Below are 16368 nucleotides of genomic sequence, written 5' to 3'. Positions count from 1 at the left end.
ACAGAGACACACACACACACACACTGTGATACACACATACACACACTGTGATACACACACACATACACACACACACACACTGATACACTGAAACACCCCGCCAGCCCCTGCACCGCCCGCCATCGACGGAGAGCCCGTGGACCGGACGGGGGGACAACACGCCCGCCAGACCTGGCTCCGCTCTCTCCCACCTATCGGGGATAAGGCCGCGCGCCTGGGCAGAAGCAGGGAGTTCCCCAACAGCGACCGCGCACTGTCCCCTCCAGCCATCCGCACTGTCCCCTCCCTCCAGCCATCCGCACTGTCCCCTCCCTCCAGCCATCCGCACTGTCCCCTCCCTCCAGCCATCCGCGCTCGCACTGTCACGCTCCCCACGCCTACCTCTTGCCCGGGCAGCAGCAGCAGCAGCCACAGGGAACTGAGACGGAGGAGAGGGGGGTTAAACGCCAAACAGCCAACGGCTGTCCCCGCTCCCATCTCCCTGCCCGCGTGGGCAGCGGGGATCTGGGGAGGAAGCGGAGAAAGCCCCGCCCCGACATCCTCCAGCCAATCACCTGCAGCCCGGCATATTAGAAGCCCAACCCCCTGAAATTAAAAAAAAATACTCAACGGCCGGGCTGCCGCTTCCTCGCCGCTACCGCGCACCGCCACCGCAAAACAAACGGGACCAGGGAGAAAAGCCGGGACGGACCGGCAGCCGGGACAGCACAGAAAAAAACGGTACTGTCCCGGCAAAACCGGGACGCCTGGTCACCCTAGTCCCGGGCCCTGTGTGTTTAAGGGGCCCGGCCCCTGGTGCCCGCATATTAATTCTCTGCAGGGCCCTGAGATACAGGACGAAGGACAGAGGGGACATCACTTCCTCTGCAGGTGGGCGAGGCCTGGGTCATGGGGCGGGGCCCTGAGATGCAGGAAACACAGAGGGGAAATCCCTTCCTCTGCAGAGCCTCCATAGGTGGGCGGGGACTAGGTCAGGGGGCGGGGCCTCAAGTAGAGCAATGTGGGGCTGGAGCAACAGGCTGGGAAAGGTGAGAGGAAAGGGCGGGGCCATGGCCAGTGGGCCGGGCTGCCATCTGAGTCAGGCTGGGAAAGGTGAGAGGAAGGGGCGGGGCCATGGTCAGTGGGCGGGGCTGCCATCTGAGACAGGCTGGGTAAGGCTGCGGTCCCAGTACAGCCTGTGCGCAATGCGCGGCGTGCACTGTGCGCGTAAGCACCGCCCCTCAATGGGGCTGGGCCCACTACACACTGTCACGCAGAAGGTGCAGCCGCGCCGTGCTGCAGGGTTTTTCACAACTCATTAAAATTGAGTTTAGGCTGCGGTCCCAGTAATGTCTGTGACACGCGTGCCCGGCGGGGGGGGCGGCGCGTGTCACAGCGCTAACCGCGATCTGCGGTCTGTGAGGAGAATCTTGCGACGGGAGGGAGCGTGGTCGGGGATTTGCAGGGGCGTGGCCATTACGTCTCGCGGCTGGTTCGCCCTCATTGGGTGAACCGCCGGTGGGGGCGTGGCCACGCCTCCGTCGCTAGGAGTAAAATCAATTTTATTAAGTTGTGAAAAACCCTGCAGCACGGCGCGGCTGCACCTTCTGCGTCACGGTGCGTAGTGGGCCCAGCCCCATTGAGGGGCGGTGCTTACACGCACAGTGCACGCCGCGCCGTGCGCACAGGCTGTACTGGGACCGCAGCCTAAGTTTAAGGGGCGGGGCCTCAGTCAGTTGGTGGGGCTGGGGCTGGAGCCTGAGGCAGGCTGGGAGAGGTGAAGGGGCGGGGCCTCAGTCAGTTGGTGGGGCTGGAGCCTGAGACAGGCTGGGAGAGGTGAAGGGGCGGGGCCTCAGTCAGTAGGTGGGGCTGGAGCCTGAGGCAGGCTGGGAGAGGTGAAGGGGCGGGGCCTCAGTCAGTAGGTGGGGCTGGAGCCTGAGGCAGGCTGGGAGAGGTGAAGGGGCGGGGCCTCAGTCAGTAGGTGGGGCTGGAGCCTGAGGCAGGCTGGGAGAGGTGCAGGGGCGGGGCCTCAGTCAGTAGGTGGGGCTGGAGCCTGAGGCAGGCTGGGAGAGGTGCAGGGGCGGGGCCTCAGTCAGTAGGTGGGGCTGGAGCCTGAGGCAGGCTGGGAGAGGTGAAGGGGCGGGGCCTCAGTCAGTAGGTGGGGCTGGAGCCTGAGGCAGGCTGGGAGAGGTGCAGGGGCGGGGCCTCAGTCAGTAGGTGGGACTGGAGCCTGAGGCAGGCTGGGAGAGGTGCAGGGGCGGGGCCTCAGTCAGTAGGTGGGGCTGGAGCCTGAGGCAGGCTGGGAGAGGTGAAGGGGCGGGGCCTCAGTCAGTAGGTGGGGCTGGAGCCTGAGGCAGGCTGGTAGAGGTGAAGGGGCGGGGCCTCAGTCAGTAGGTGGGGCTGGAGCCTGAGGCAGGCTGGGAGAGGTGAAGGGGCGGGGCCTCAGTCAGTAGGTGGGGCTGGAGCCTGAGGCAGGCTGGGAAAGGTGAAGGGGCGGGTCCTCAGTCAGTAGGTGGGGCTGGAGCCTGAGAGGAAGGCTGGGAGAGGTGAAGGGGCGGGGCCTCAGTCAGTAGGTGGAGCTGGGGCCTGAGAGGAAGGCTGGGAAAGGTGAGAGGGAGGGGAAGGGTTAAATCTTGGGGGTAAAAACCGACTTGAAAAGGAAGAGACACAAAGAGAAAATGAAATACAAGGGAGAAATACATAAGAGGGAAAAGAAAGACATGAGGGGGAGCAAACAGAGAGAATCAAAGGGGAAAAGAGAGAGAGACATGAGTGGGAGAAGAGAGAGGGAGAGAGACATGAGTGGGAGAAGAGAGAGGGAGACGAGTGGGAGAAAAGACAGAAAAATGAAGTGAATAGAGACATGAGGGGGAGAAAAGAGAGACAGGAGGGGGAGAAAAGAGAAGGATTGAGACATGAGGGGAGAAAAGAGAGAGAGACATGCATGGGAGAAAAGAGACAAAGGAACACGGCACAAACGGATTTGGAATAACTAACTCCTTTATTGAGCCAACAAATTAGTTAGTTATTCCAAATTTGTTTGTGCCCTGTGTTCCTTCAGCTACTACTTGCATTGGATTGATTACAGGCTTTCGTTCAAGCACCGGGGCACCGGTAATTGTATCATCTTTTATTATACTTTTTGTTTTAGGTGTGCAGCATTTATTTCATATACTTGGAGAAAAGAGACAAAGACATGAGAGGGAGAGAGACATGAGGGAGAAAGGGGAAGAAAAAGAGATAAAGACATGAGAGGGAGAGAGACATGAGGGAGAAAGGGGAAGAAAAAGAGATAAAGACATGAGAGGGAGAGAGACATGAGGGAGAAAGGGGAGGAAAAAGAGATAAAGACATGAGAGGGAGAGAGACATGAGGGAGAAAGGGGAAGAAAAAGAGATAAAGACATGAGAGGGAGAGAGACATGAGGGAGAAAGGGGAAGAAAAAGAGATAAAGATGCTGGGATAAGAAACCTCAGGTTGTTAGAGAGAGGATGTCAGGGGAAATATATGGGGGATTAAATAAAGAGAATGGCATGTGTGGGAAAAGAGAAGACGGAGGGGGAAAAAGGCACAAGTGGAGAACAGAGAGTGAGATGAGCAGTGTAAGAGAGAGACATGCTGGGGGAGAGGAGAGAGACATGCTGGGGGAGAGGAGAGAGACATGCTGGTGAGGGAGAGGAGAGAGACATGCTGGTGAGGGAGAGGAGAGAGACATGCTGGGGGGAGAGGAGAGAGACATGCTGGTGAGGTAGAGGAGAGAGACATGCTGGGGGAGAGGAGAGAGACATGCTGGGGGGAGAGGAGAGAGACATGCTGGGGAGGGAGAGGAGAGAGACATGCTGGGGAGGGAGAGGAGAGAGACATGCTGGGGGAGAGGGGAGAGACATGCTGGGGGGGGGTGAGGAGAGACATGCTGGGGGGGGTGAGGAGAGACATGCTGGGGGGATGAGAGAGACATGCTGGGTGGTGAGGCGAGAGACATGCTGGGGGGGAGGAGAGAGACGTGCTGGGGGGGAGGAGAGAGACATGCTGGGGGGGAGAGAGACATACTGGGGGGGAGAGGAGAGAGATGCTGGGAGGAGAGGAGAAATACATGAGAGTGGGAGAAACGAGACAGAATGGGAAAAGATGGGAGGGAGGCCCAAAGAGAGGTGATGGGGCAAAGCAGACCGAATGTGATAATGTTGTAAGATTTGCAGCGGCCCCATTCTTCAAGTTTGTCCTGGGCCCCCTAAATTCTGTGTGCGTCCCTGGTGGAGCTGATAGTGGCCACATGACCGGGGAGACTGCGAGGGAGCTCCCCTCCCCTCCACCCCAAGTACCCAGAACCCCACATAGATCACACACAAATAATGACACGACAAGGTCTGGCGGTACAAGGCCCCGGATTTTTATTTAATCATGAAATAATTGGTAAGTGCTACCCCTGCCAGAGCACTCGCTCAAAAACGGTTAAAGGTCAACGGTCCTTGAACCAATGACCTGTGATACCAAATCCGGGCTCATGTGACCCAGCCGTTGACGTGCGTGGGCTCCCGGAACTCACGTTTAAATGAGCCAGACCTACTCGCCACTCCCAGCCCCACTCGGCTGTAGGCCGCGCCTATAGTGCCCGCGACATCACCCGTCGCCGCTAGTGAAAGTTGTATTTGACCAGGGCATTGATTGGTTCAGGGGCTGTTGCCTCATGTGAAAATCAAATATTCCCGGCTTCCGAAAATCGCGTCGCCCCATCGCTTTGTCGCCGTCGTGCTTAATATAAGCGCATGCGGCGGCGACAATGCATTTGTTTTTGGTTACCGTCACTATAAGCGCGGCCTTACCCAGCACGGAGTCCCTTCTGGCAAGGATAAGCACACTTACCCCCCCAACTACCGCCACCTAGGGGGCTATTTAATCCCCTTTAAACTTGACCCGTACCGCCAAGACCCTCACGAGCCCGCCTTGCATGCCATTATTAAATAAATTGTAACTAATGTCCGACAAGTGTGCCCCATCGACCTACACAAAACCGCTAGTCATGGGATCGAAGTCAGGATGGTCTCTTTACCTCGGCTAACAGATGCATCCCATGGGGCTGGCATGGCGCGTGTATGCGTCCTTGTACAACACATCCGCCACTTGCGGAAGACCTACACCTCATGTTTCCGCCTCACCCTTAATGATGAACCCAGCCTGGCCATACTGGGAACCGCTACCTGCCCCCTGCAACAGGGATCCCCCTATCCCTCAAAGGCTTGAAGTACACCCATCAAAATTACAGTCAGACCCAAAGCCCATGCCACATTAACCCATACAGGCCCCACCTCTTGTCGGACCTGCGCAGACCAAGGGGGATATATCCGCGTTACAACGCGCCAGCAAGAGCAATAACGTCTGCTACGTGTGTACATCTTGGGATGTTTGCAATGCCTTCCGATAGCGATACATGTGACATGTCCGGGCCTTAATCATTCTTGCAAACATATCCACAAACCCCCTTTACAAATCCTTGCCACGTAACCCTTTTTGGTTATTCTTTTTTCCAGCTAATGTCTGTAGATCATCGTAATTTAGCAGCGGCTACAGAGTTATCCTTTCATAGGCCAGGAGTCATCAAAGTACGATCCGAGCTACAGCGCCCAAATGGGCGATATCTGCCATTCACTTTAATGGCAGGTGTTGCCGGCTTGGGCGCCAGAGCACGGATCATGCTTTGATAACACCCGGTCACAGCCTTCACTGACATGACTTAGGCCCCGTCCATAGTGGAACCCGCTAGCTTCCGCGCTCCTCCGTGACCCGGCGTCGCGCTTGAAATACAAACATGTTAGTATTGCGAAGCGCCGCTCTCCCTGTAGCGCACGTGCTAGCGCGCGCACCTTGCGCATACGCATTGGTGCCCAAGTGTTTGTTTCTACCCCCCACTATGGACGCGGCCTTAAGCAAAGCATCAGGGAGGTTGCCATTTTAACTACGATCCCCCACAAATGCCATGTTTTATTTGTTCTTAAACAATGACTTAACAGCTTTAACTTTTAAAAGTGCCTCTGCTTAATCACTACAAAAATGGTAGTTTGGTATTCAGAATATTTCAGCATCATTTTTTTTTTACTACAATAATCAGTTGAACATATAGTTCAAGTGCACATTGCTAGTGGGAGTGATAAGATAAAGAACTGTGTTTACAGGTTCATACACACATCTGTTTTGCAGAGATACTGTCTTATCGGAACCTGGGGCCCCAGCTCTTTAAATAAACCCCCTTTTCTGCATCTGTAATGCGTTTCAGACCAACTGGGGAGTTCAGGGGGGCTGCCTCACTGGATCTGTGTAAGATTCCAGGCGCATGTGGCAGTCCCAGCATTTATATGGTCGCAGTTAATAAAAATGTGCAGTTAAAAGTTCTGCATATAAACTGACAGTGGGGGGGAGGAGGTTTGCAGAATTGTAACTTATGTAGTGGAGGACTGGACACTTGACAGATCAGGAAACAAAAGGCTACCGCACCACTCACACGCACAACGGGGCACTTTAAAATCCTTCAGGGAGAACCTAACACTGGTTGACCCCTGGAGAATTTTAAACCCGCTAGAAAAAGATTTCACCTTTTTTTCACACGCACACAATATGTTCTCAAGAATAGACCGGTTCCTAATCTCAATCAATTTAACGCAGAGAATAAACTCGGCTAAAATAGAAAATATAATAATTTCAGACCATGCACCAATATGGATCAACTTAAGACTCAGTAAACCCAAAAATATCTCGCGAAGCTGGCGCACGCCCACGTATCTAGCCGACTCAAAAGAGTTCAAAGCGTATCTACAAAACCAGTGGTCCAATTATGAGATGGACAACCAGCAGCATACTGTAGAACCCATTCTGTACTGGGAAGCATCTAAAGCAGTACTTAGAGGCCATATAATTGCTTACAGTATTAGGAAAAACAGAACCCTAAACACCAAACAGAACCCTAAACACACAGCTAACACAGGCATTCCAAATATACAAGGCAGATAATACAGAACAAAATAAGAAGCAGTATTTAAAAACCAAAGAGCTGTATGAGGCACTGCTGACTGAAAGAGCACAAACCCAACTTATGTATAAAAAAAATAGCTATTTTAGATGGGGCAATAAACCGGGGAAATTGTTGGCCAATCTAACCAAAGAAACCAAAAGTACTAATCAAATAGGGTCCATTAGCACCAAGGAGGGTGGCAGAACAACAAACGCCAAAGAAATTTGTGCAACATTCCTAAATTACTACAAAAAACTCTACACAACAATCCCAGATGAAAAAGAATTAGGAGGAAAAGTTATACAAGAAGCAAACCTTCCTCAGATCTCCCAAGGAAACAGAGAGGCACTATATCAACCTATAACAACCCTAGAAGTACAGGAAACTATCAACACACTTAAAAATAACAAATCACTAGGACCAGATGGCCTTAGCGCAGAATACTACAAATTATTAAACCCAGAAATAGCAATATCACTAACCAACCTATACAACCACATAAGGGAGGAAAAACAAATACCGCAAAATTTTAATCTAGCGAAAATAATTGTCATCCCAAAACCAGGCAGGAATCTGGAACAACCATCGTCATACAGACCCATTTACCTGTTAAACCAAGATTTTAAAATTCTAACAAAAATTTACACAAACCGCCTATAAAAAAAAAGCTGTGTGTGCTGTGCACGCGCATAGTAAGTGAAACTTCTTTGACTTTTGTCACAGAAATTGACTTATAACGCGCGTGCTCGGCACACATGTGTCAGTCAGTGTATGTGTCAGTCAGTGAGTATGTATGTGTGTCAATCAGAGAGTATGTGTGTTTGTTTGTGTGTGTGTCAGTCAGTGTGTGCATGTGTGTCAGTCAGTGTGTGCATGTGTGTCAGTCAGTGTGTGCATGTGTGTCAGTCAGTGTGTGTCAGTCAGTGTGTGTGCATTTGTGTCAGTCAGTGTGTGTGCGTGTGTGTCAGTCAGTGTGTGTGCGTGTGTGTCAGTCAGTGTATGTGCGTGTGTGTCAGTCAGCGTGTGTGCGTGTGTGTCAGTCAGCGTGTGTGCGTGTGTCAGTCAGTGTGTGTGCCAGTCAGCGTGTGTGCGTGTGTGTCAGTCAGTGTGTGTGCGTCAGTCAGACAGTGTGTGAGTGTGAGTCAGTCAGTGTGTGTGCATTTGTGTCAGTCAGTGTGTGTGCGTGTGTGTCAGTCAGTGTGTGTGCGTGTGTGTCAGTCAGTGTATGTGCGTGTGTGTCAGTCAGTGTATGTGCGTGTGTGTCAGTCAGCGTGTGTGCGTGTGTGTCAGTCAGCGTGTGTGCGTGTGTCAGTCAGTGTGTGTGCCAGTCAGCGTGTGTGCGTGTGTGTCAGTCAGTGTGTGTGCGTCAGTCAGACAGTGTGTGAGTGTGAGTCAGTCAGTGTGTGAGTGTGAGTCAGTCAGTGTGTGAGTGTGAGTCAGTCAGTGTGTGAGTGTGAGTCAGTCAGTGTGTGAGTGTGAGTCAGTCAGTCAGTGTATGTCTCTCTCTCTCTCTCTCTGTGTTGTGTGAATGTCTCTCTGTGCTTGTCCCCCCCCCTCCTTCTCCCCCCCTCCTCCTCCCCCCCTCCCACTTCCCCCGGCGGAGCTGCGGACACAGCTGTGTGTCCTGCTACAGCCAGCCAGCCCCCCCGGCGACACAGTGGTCCCGTTACCCCCCTCCTCCCCTTACCGAAGCAGGAGCGACAGGGCAGGGGGTGGAGCGTCGGCCTCACATAGCTACCCCACCACAGAGCAGCGTACTCCACGGCGGGCAGCACCGCATAGCCCGTGCCGGCTGATGGGGATGAAGGGACCCATTAACTGACTGACAGCCCTCAACTAATCATCAGCGGTGGGACGCGACACCCAATCACCGGTTGCCTCGCAGCAGCGCCCTCTGCAAATCACACCCCCACGAAACCTGCCATCCACAACGTGGCTATGGACAGAGCCCCTGCGCATGCGTTGAGGGGGACGGCTGCCGGTGTGGAGGAGCGTTAAAGTAAATGTTGAGCGGGGAAGGGGGGAGCGGCGCCGGCGGCTAGCGCCGCCGCCGCATGTCAGCGGCTGTGTGCGGGGAGCAGCGGCAGTTACATGTCAGCGGGCGCGGGCAGCGGTCGGGGAACGGTGTGGGGGGAATGGTTGGAATGGTGGCCGTTAGGAGCGGCGCCGGCCGCTATCGCCACCGCCGCCGCATATGTCATCGGCCGTGTGGGGGGAGCGGTGCCTGTTAGGAGCGGCGCCGGCGGCGGTGATTTGCCAGAACACAGCCCGACCTCATCTGCCAGCACTGTGACGTCAGCACTTTGACGTCACATCCATTTCATTTCTGTCTCCACAATCTATTTTTATCCCATTAGGAATGAGGTGCCACTAAAGAAGTTTCACTTCAAAAATATACTCCCCAATATTATATCTCCAGAGCAAATAGGTTTTGTCCCCGGGAGACAGTCAGTTACAAGTATAAGATCAGCTGTGACCGTGGTGGTGGCAGCAGGACAGTCCAAAGGCAACAACATTATAGTAAATCTCGACGCTGAAAAGGCATTCGACAAAATTACATGGGCACACATTACCAGGACTCTCCAGGCACAAAACTTTGTGGAGAATTTTACAACATTAATCCAAACTATATACAATTCCCCCAAAGCCTACTGTATATCACAGCTAATGCACTAAACTCAGAACTTTTCACGTTACAACGGGGAACAAGGCAGGGCTGTCCCCTATCCCCAATGCTATTTGATATAGCACTAGACCCCCTAATTCGACACCTGAAACCATCGAAACAGGTGGAGGAATTTAAGGGCATTCAAATAGGTGGCAAAGAACTAAAAATCGCAGCATTTGCGGACGATATGCTCCTTTTCATTTCAAACCCTCAAAAGGCAATACCCGCTATTATAGAAGTAATACAAATGTATGGCAAAGTCTCGGGCCTAACCATCAACTATGAAAAATCAGAGGCACTAGCTCTAGACTGCAATCAAAAGATAGAGTGGAAGGGCCCCTTCCCATTTAAATGGGCAAAAAAACACATCAAATTTCTGGGGGTACTCATCCCGAGCGATATCCATCAATTATATAATATTAATATTAGACCACTGATAGAAAACATCACACAAACGCTCCGAAAATGGCAAAACTTAAGTGTAACATTTCTGGGGAGATGCCATCTGGTGAAGATGACAATCTTCCCAAAAATCCTATATATACTGCAGATGTTGCCAATTATAATAAGAGACAAAGACGAAAAAGCTCTAAACAAAGCATTTCAAATTTTTATTTGGAAAAACAAAAAGCCTAGAATTAGTATGGCAAAACTACAGCAACATAAAAGAAATTGAGGTGTAAACCTCCCCTCCCTTAAAATGTACAACTTGGCCGCTCTCTTGAGATATGCGGGAGACTGGATAAACCACACAAACTACTTCACAATATATGAAATTGACCAACAAATGTGCCCAGATATAAACTTGGCATATTTGTTACATACTGTATGCCTTCTCACGAGGTCCCAAGGGCCATAAAAGAGAACCCATTACTATTCAGCACATATAAAGCGTGGTATAGAGCCAGGAAAACTCTCTCTTTACAAAGGAACAAATCGCTATTTCTACCGTTCACTAAAAACCTGCGGTTTCAGGAAGGGAAGGCGAATTATCCTTTTGAGGCCTTGGAAAAGAAGGGAATCCTTGGAATAGGGCAGCTCCTGCATAAACTAAATCACACAATTTACTCATTCCAGGAACTGAACGATAAATACGCACTACCTAACACACAATTTTTTGCATACCTACAGGCCAGGCATTACGCATTGACATCACTAAACGACTTACCAACAGCAGATAGAGACAATCAACTTGATGCTCTCTTCCAAAAGGGCAAAATATGGGAAAATATCAATATCAAATTTTTATCAATGTCTGAAGAAAACATTACGTTTTGATGGCAACACACCGGGAATGGGAGCTCGGTTAACAGACTGCCCAAACCTAAATATGGAGACTATCATGAGACAGTTTGGGAAATCGTTGAAAATCATCCCATCCACAATATACCAAGAAATGCACTACAACATTTTACATACAGTAGAACATATACTACACCCAAATTCAGATACAAAGCAAAATTATCGCTAGACAGTAAATGTACAAAGTGTGCAGCCCCACAGGCAGATCTTATGCATTGCCTATGGAACTGCCCAGTGGTCCAAGTGTTCTGGTCACAAATAGGCGAGTACTGCAAAGATTCCCTAAATACAACAATCCGTATAGATCCCTGTAGACGGACGTTCGCAGAGGTACACAATTGGAGGCTTTTATAAGGTGAAATTATAATAAGGCTTTATTGTGCCTTTTTCTTTTCATCAGGTAATCATCCAAACACAGGGGGGAAGAACAAAGCTTCTATTCACTTGGGAGTATTTCTAGTGAAATCCTATGCAATTAATTCACATCTCCGTTAGTTAAGCATTTCTCCCAGCCCCAAACATATAGCATGAAATAAGCAGATATAAGCAGTCTCTTAATTATGAAAGTCTTATCTGTTTCTTGCTGTAGAGTAAGCTTCTCTGCTCTCCTGGAACCGCACCCGTGCGTGCACAGAAAATATCAGCATCCAGGTTTAGAAGTTTTCCCTGTGTCTTGAAATCAGCTCTGCTGTGTCTTCTGGCAGAGCTCAAGACATGTGGTGTCTCCAAAGGTCAGCTCACAAGTGAGCTAAGGAGTCACTTCCTGTCTCAACAGAAAGGCTTTTGAAAGCAATCTAAATCAGGCAGGTGTTTTTTATTAATTCACTACCAGCAGTTAACCCCCACACTGCTAGATTAAAGGCACATTACTTGAACAGGGATTACTCCCCTGTTACAATCCCGAATATGCGATTTTTAATATTATAAACCTAAACGCTGAAGGGGCAGCAGGGGACCAAACTGATAACAGCAAACTGAAACAAATTATAGCTTTGGCCGCAAGGAAAATAATCTTGCAACAATGGATACATAATACTCCCCCATCTCTGCAGCTGTGGAAAGAAAAAATGTTTAGCATATTCACATTAGACTGGGTAGAAGCCACGACGGACAAAGAAAAAAAAGCGGAATGATTCTTCCAAATCTGGGAAAGCTTCATTGCCGCACAGTCAGATGAGACAAAGACAAAAATCAAAGAAAACTTTAAACACACAACATGGTATGCAACACGCACACTAACCAGGAATCACCCAATAAGATTCTGAACACTACACCATCAATAAAAAAAAAAACAGACCGGGGGGGGGGGGGGGGAGGGTAGAAAAGTACCCAATAGGACGATACCATAAGACTAGTGAAATAAATACCTCAGGATATCAGACAGAGGTGTATGGGTCGAACAGGAGTGGCGAAAAGAGTACAAACATACTGAATGAGGGAAGAGTCCTTATATGAACGACTTGGTTAGTCTGACAGAGGTCCAAAACAGACGAAGCAAAGGCTGGGGTATACTATCAAGAGGGAATAAGTTGAAGGTAAAATGATATAACGGATTGACATAGTACAAGTAAATGTTTACAAGTTGAGTTGAAGGTTCAAGTGTTACTATATTAAAAATAAAAAGGAAATAATGCAACAAAAAAAAAAAAGAATTGTAACTTGGTCTCTCCGTTTCCCTAGTCGCTCTGCAGCAGCCTCCTGTATTGCAAGTACAGTAGCTGTTTGGATCGCACCGTGCCACGGTATAGGTAGGTGTTATAATATTCATCCGCGAATAATCCTTGTTTGTTTGGTGAAGGGCTGACCTAGCTGGAGGGGACTGTAAGCTTTTCATAACACGAAAGCAGCTGATTTTCTTGGCATAGTCAGGACTTGGCGGAGACATGTTGTAGATGTAGTAAGAAGACCACGCATTGCTGGAACAGATGTCCAGGTTTGAGGACTCCCGCAAGATTTTGGAGATGTTCTTTAAATGTAATAATCCTGAGAAGAGATGTGTGAGATTTTCACAGCATTGGGCAAACATTTCACAAGTATTTTTTTTTCCCTCATCTTGCCATACTCCGCAACTTTGTTCCAGATCCAGAAGTAGGGCTTTTTGGGAGAGGTAAATGGGGGAAAGAGAGAAAGTGTGAAAGTTCTGTTTAGTGGAGGACCCATTGTCTACAGTGCAGATATCCCAAATTACTTAACTATACAACTCGTAAATAATACAGTGAAGAGACCAAAGCTACCTGAGAAAAAAATACCTATTTGCATACGTACATTTTCCTGTGTCCCAGGTATCTCAGGTGTGTCACCAACAAGACCCAGGTACTTGCTGGGTACATGCTGCAACATTTCAGTGACATTTCAGCAGACAGACTAATGGCCCATCGGATTAACAGCAGGGGTCCCTCGCTGTCCCATTCAAACGGAATGGGACTGCCAGGGACCCCTGCTGTGTTAATCAGATGGGCCATTAGTCTCTGTAGAAATGTCACTGAAATGTTGCAGCATGTACCCAGCATGTACCCAGCAAGTACCTGGGTCTTGTTGGTGATTGCCCCAGATTTTCCAAGGCAACTTTTAGAATACTCGTCGGCGCACCTGTAAGTCAATGGCCGGGAGTCACCAAAGCGCAATCCGTCCTATCGCACCCAAATTGCTGTTATCTGCCATTTACTTTATAGTCTATTCGGCCGCAACAGTGCGCATCGGGCTTTGATGTCTCCCGGCCAATGGGTACTATGCTAAATAGGTCTCTCCCCCTCTCCCAACCCCAGCATCTAAGACTGATTTAGCTATTTATTTTTAGTCCTATACAGCTCGACTAAATATCTTACAGAACGGCGAAATAAAATAAAGAAACATCTCTGAAGAATGTGTACGAGCAGTCGGGACAGTTTTGCACGTCTGTAATCCTGACTTCGCTGATTGGCACTATTGCAGTTGGATAAATAACCCCCATAGAGTTCAAGTGTTGAGTTACATTGCTGGCTACATCATTAGAGTGACATTCTGTACCGGGGACCAGAGAGGGGGGAAATTAAAGGGCAGGGCTCTCTGAGCCTTGTTTGGGGTAAATGTGGGTATAACTTCTGCACTGAAGTTTGCTTGTAGCCCTGCCTTAGGGCTGTTATATACAGCGGGGGCCGTGCGTTCCTATGAGAACGCGCGTGCACGTGCCCATGCTTTTCCTGTATATAGTGCCGGGAGCTGCAGGTAGTGTATGTGTGTGTATATGTGTGTGTGTGTGTGTGTGTGTGTGTGTATGTGTGAGTATATGTGTGTGTGTGTATGTGTGTGTATGTGTATGTATGTGTATATATGTGTGAGTATGTGTGTATGTGTGAGTATATGTGTGTGAGTATATGTGTGTGTGTGTATGTGTATATATGTGTGAGTGTATGTATGTGTATATATGTGTGTGTGTATGTGTGTATATGTGTGTGTATGTGTATATATGTGTGAGTATATGTGTGTGTATGTATGTGTATATATGTGTGTGTATGTGTGTGTATGTGTATATATGTGTGAGTATATGCGTGTGTGTGAGTATATGTGTGTATGTGTATAGATGTGTGAGTATATATGTGTGAGTATGTATTGTATTGTATTGTATGTCTTTATTTATATAGCGCCATAAATGTACATAACGCTTCACAGTAGTAATACATATCATATAAATAACAAAAAATATAAATAACAGATCATGAGAATAAGTGCTTCAGACATAAAAGTAACATTAAGGAAGAGGAGTCTCTGCTCCGAGGAGCTTACAATCTAATTGGTAGGTAGGGAGAACGTACAGAGACAGTAGAAGGGAATTCTAGTAAGTGCGTCTGCAGGGAGCCAAGCTTTATGTATCAGGTGTCCATGATTATCCAGTGCTATTCGTATGCTTCTTTAAGCAGATGTGTCTTAAGGTGGGTCTTAAAGGTGGCTAGAGAGGGTGCTAGTCGGGTATTGAGGGGAGGGCATTCCAGAGGTGTGGGGCAGAAAGTGAGAAAGGTTTAAGGCGGGAGAGAGCTTTAGATACGAAGGGGGTAGAAAGAAGACATCTATGAGAAGAACGCAAGAGTCGGGATGGTGCATAGCGAGAAATTAGGGCTGAGATGTAAGGAGGGGCAGAAGAATGTAAAGCTTTAAAAGTGAGGAGGAGAATTGAGTGTGAGATACGGGATTTGATCGGAAGCCAGGAGAGGGATTTCAGGAGGGGAGATGCGGAGACAGATTTAGGAAAGAGTAGAGTGATTCTGGCAGCAGCGTTTAGGATAGATTGTAGGGGGGACAGGTGAGAGGCAGGAAGGCCGGACAGCAGGATGTTGCAGTAATCAAGACGGGAGAGAATGAGGGCCTGAGTCAGAGTTTTAGCAGTCGAGTCACAGAGGAACGGGCGTATCTTTGTGATATTGCGGAGGAGAAAGCGACAAGTTTTAGAAACGTTTTGAATATGAGAGGAGAATGAGAGAGAGAGGAATCAAAGTGTAACCCCTAGGCAGCGTGCTTGGGCTACTGGGTGAATGATCATATTTCCAATAGCAATGTGGAAGGAGGTAGTAGGGCCAGGTTTGGGAGGAAGTATAAGGAGCTCTGTTTTTGCCATGTTAAGTTTCAGTCGTCGGCGGAGGGCCATCCAGGATGATATTCCAGAGAGGCATTCAGAAACTTTGGCCTGTATAGCAGGTGTAAGGTCAGGGGTTGAAAGGTAAATTTGTGTGTCGTCAGCATAGAGGTGATATTTAAACCCAAAAGATGTGATTAGGTCACCTAGAGAGAGTGTGTACAGAGAAAAGAGAAGGGGTCCCAGGACAGAGCCTTGGGGTACCCCCACAGAGAGATCAATAGAGGAGGAGGAGGAGTTAACAAAAGAGACACTGAAAGTACAATGGGCAAGGTAAGAGGAGATCCAGGATAGAGCTTTATTCCGAATACCAAGAGTATGGAGAATGTGAAGGAGAAGAGGGTGGTCCACGGTGTCGAATGCTGCAGAGAGGTCGAGTAATATGAGCAGAGTGTAATGACCTCTGTCTTTGGCAGCATGGAGGTCGTCAGTTATTTTAGTGAGGGCTGTTTCCGTGGAGTGAGCAGTGCGGAAGCCAGATTGTAGAGGGTCTAGAAGAGAATAGGTGTTAAGAAAGTGTAGCAATCGAGAGAATACAAGACGTTCAAGGAGTTTGGAGGCAAAAGGCAGGAGGGAGGCAGGTCGATAGTTAGAAGGACAGGTAGGGTCAATCTTGTTGTTTTTGAGTAATGGTATAACGGTTGCATGCTTGAAGGAGGATGGAAACATAACAGAGCAGAGGGAAGAGTTAAAGATCTGTGTGAGCATAGGGATTATAGAAGGAGCAAGAGGTTTTAGGAGATGGGAGGGAATTGGATCAAGAGGGCAAGTGGTCGATGGAAAAGAGGAGATCAGCAGTGACACATCCTC

General features: G+C 49.1%; 1 protein-coding gene across 3 annotated transcripts in view; it reads left to right on the top strand.

The window, feature by feature from the left end:
• The first annotated feature begins 637 nt into the window (after positions 1-637).
• The window catches only part of LOC142472239 (ectonucleoside triphosphate diphosphohydrolase 8-like), a 72105-nt gene continuing 56374 nt past the window's right edge, over positions 638-16368 (top strand). The window contains exons 1-2 of one of the 3 annotated variants that reach the window (XM_075579158.1): positions 638-870; positions 12633-12700. The gene's annotated coding sequence lies outside the window, so the exon portion shown is untranslated. Of the gene's footprint in view, positions 871-2508; positions 2587-3072; positions 3094-12632; positions 12701-16368 lie in introns of those variants that run through there. The other 2 variants (XM_075579157.1, XM_075579159.1) reach the window with 2 other exon arrangements.

Source organism: Ascaphus truei, chromosome 21, assembly GCF_040206685.1.
Source record: "Ascaphus truei isolate aAscTru1 chromosome 21, aAscTru1.hap1, whole genome shotgun sequence".
Classification (NCBI taxonomy): Eukaryota; Metazoa; Chordata; class Amphibia; order Anura; family Ascaphidae; genus Ascaphus; species Ascaphus truei.
This window is presented reverse-complemented; position numbering and strand designations above follow the sequence as displayed.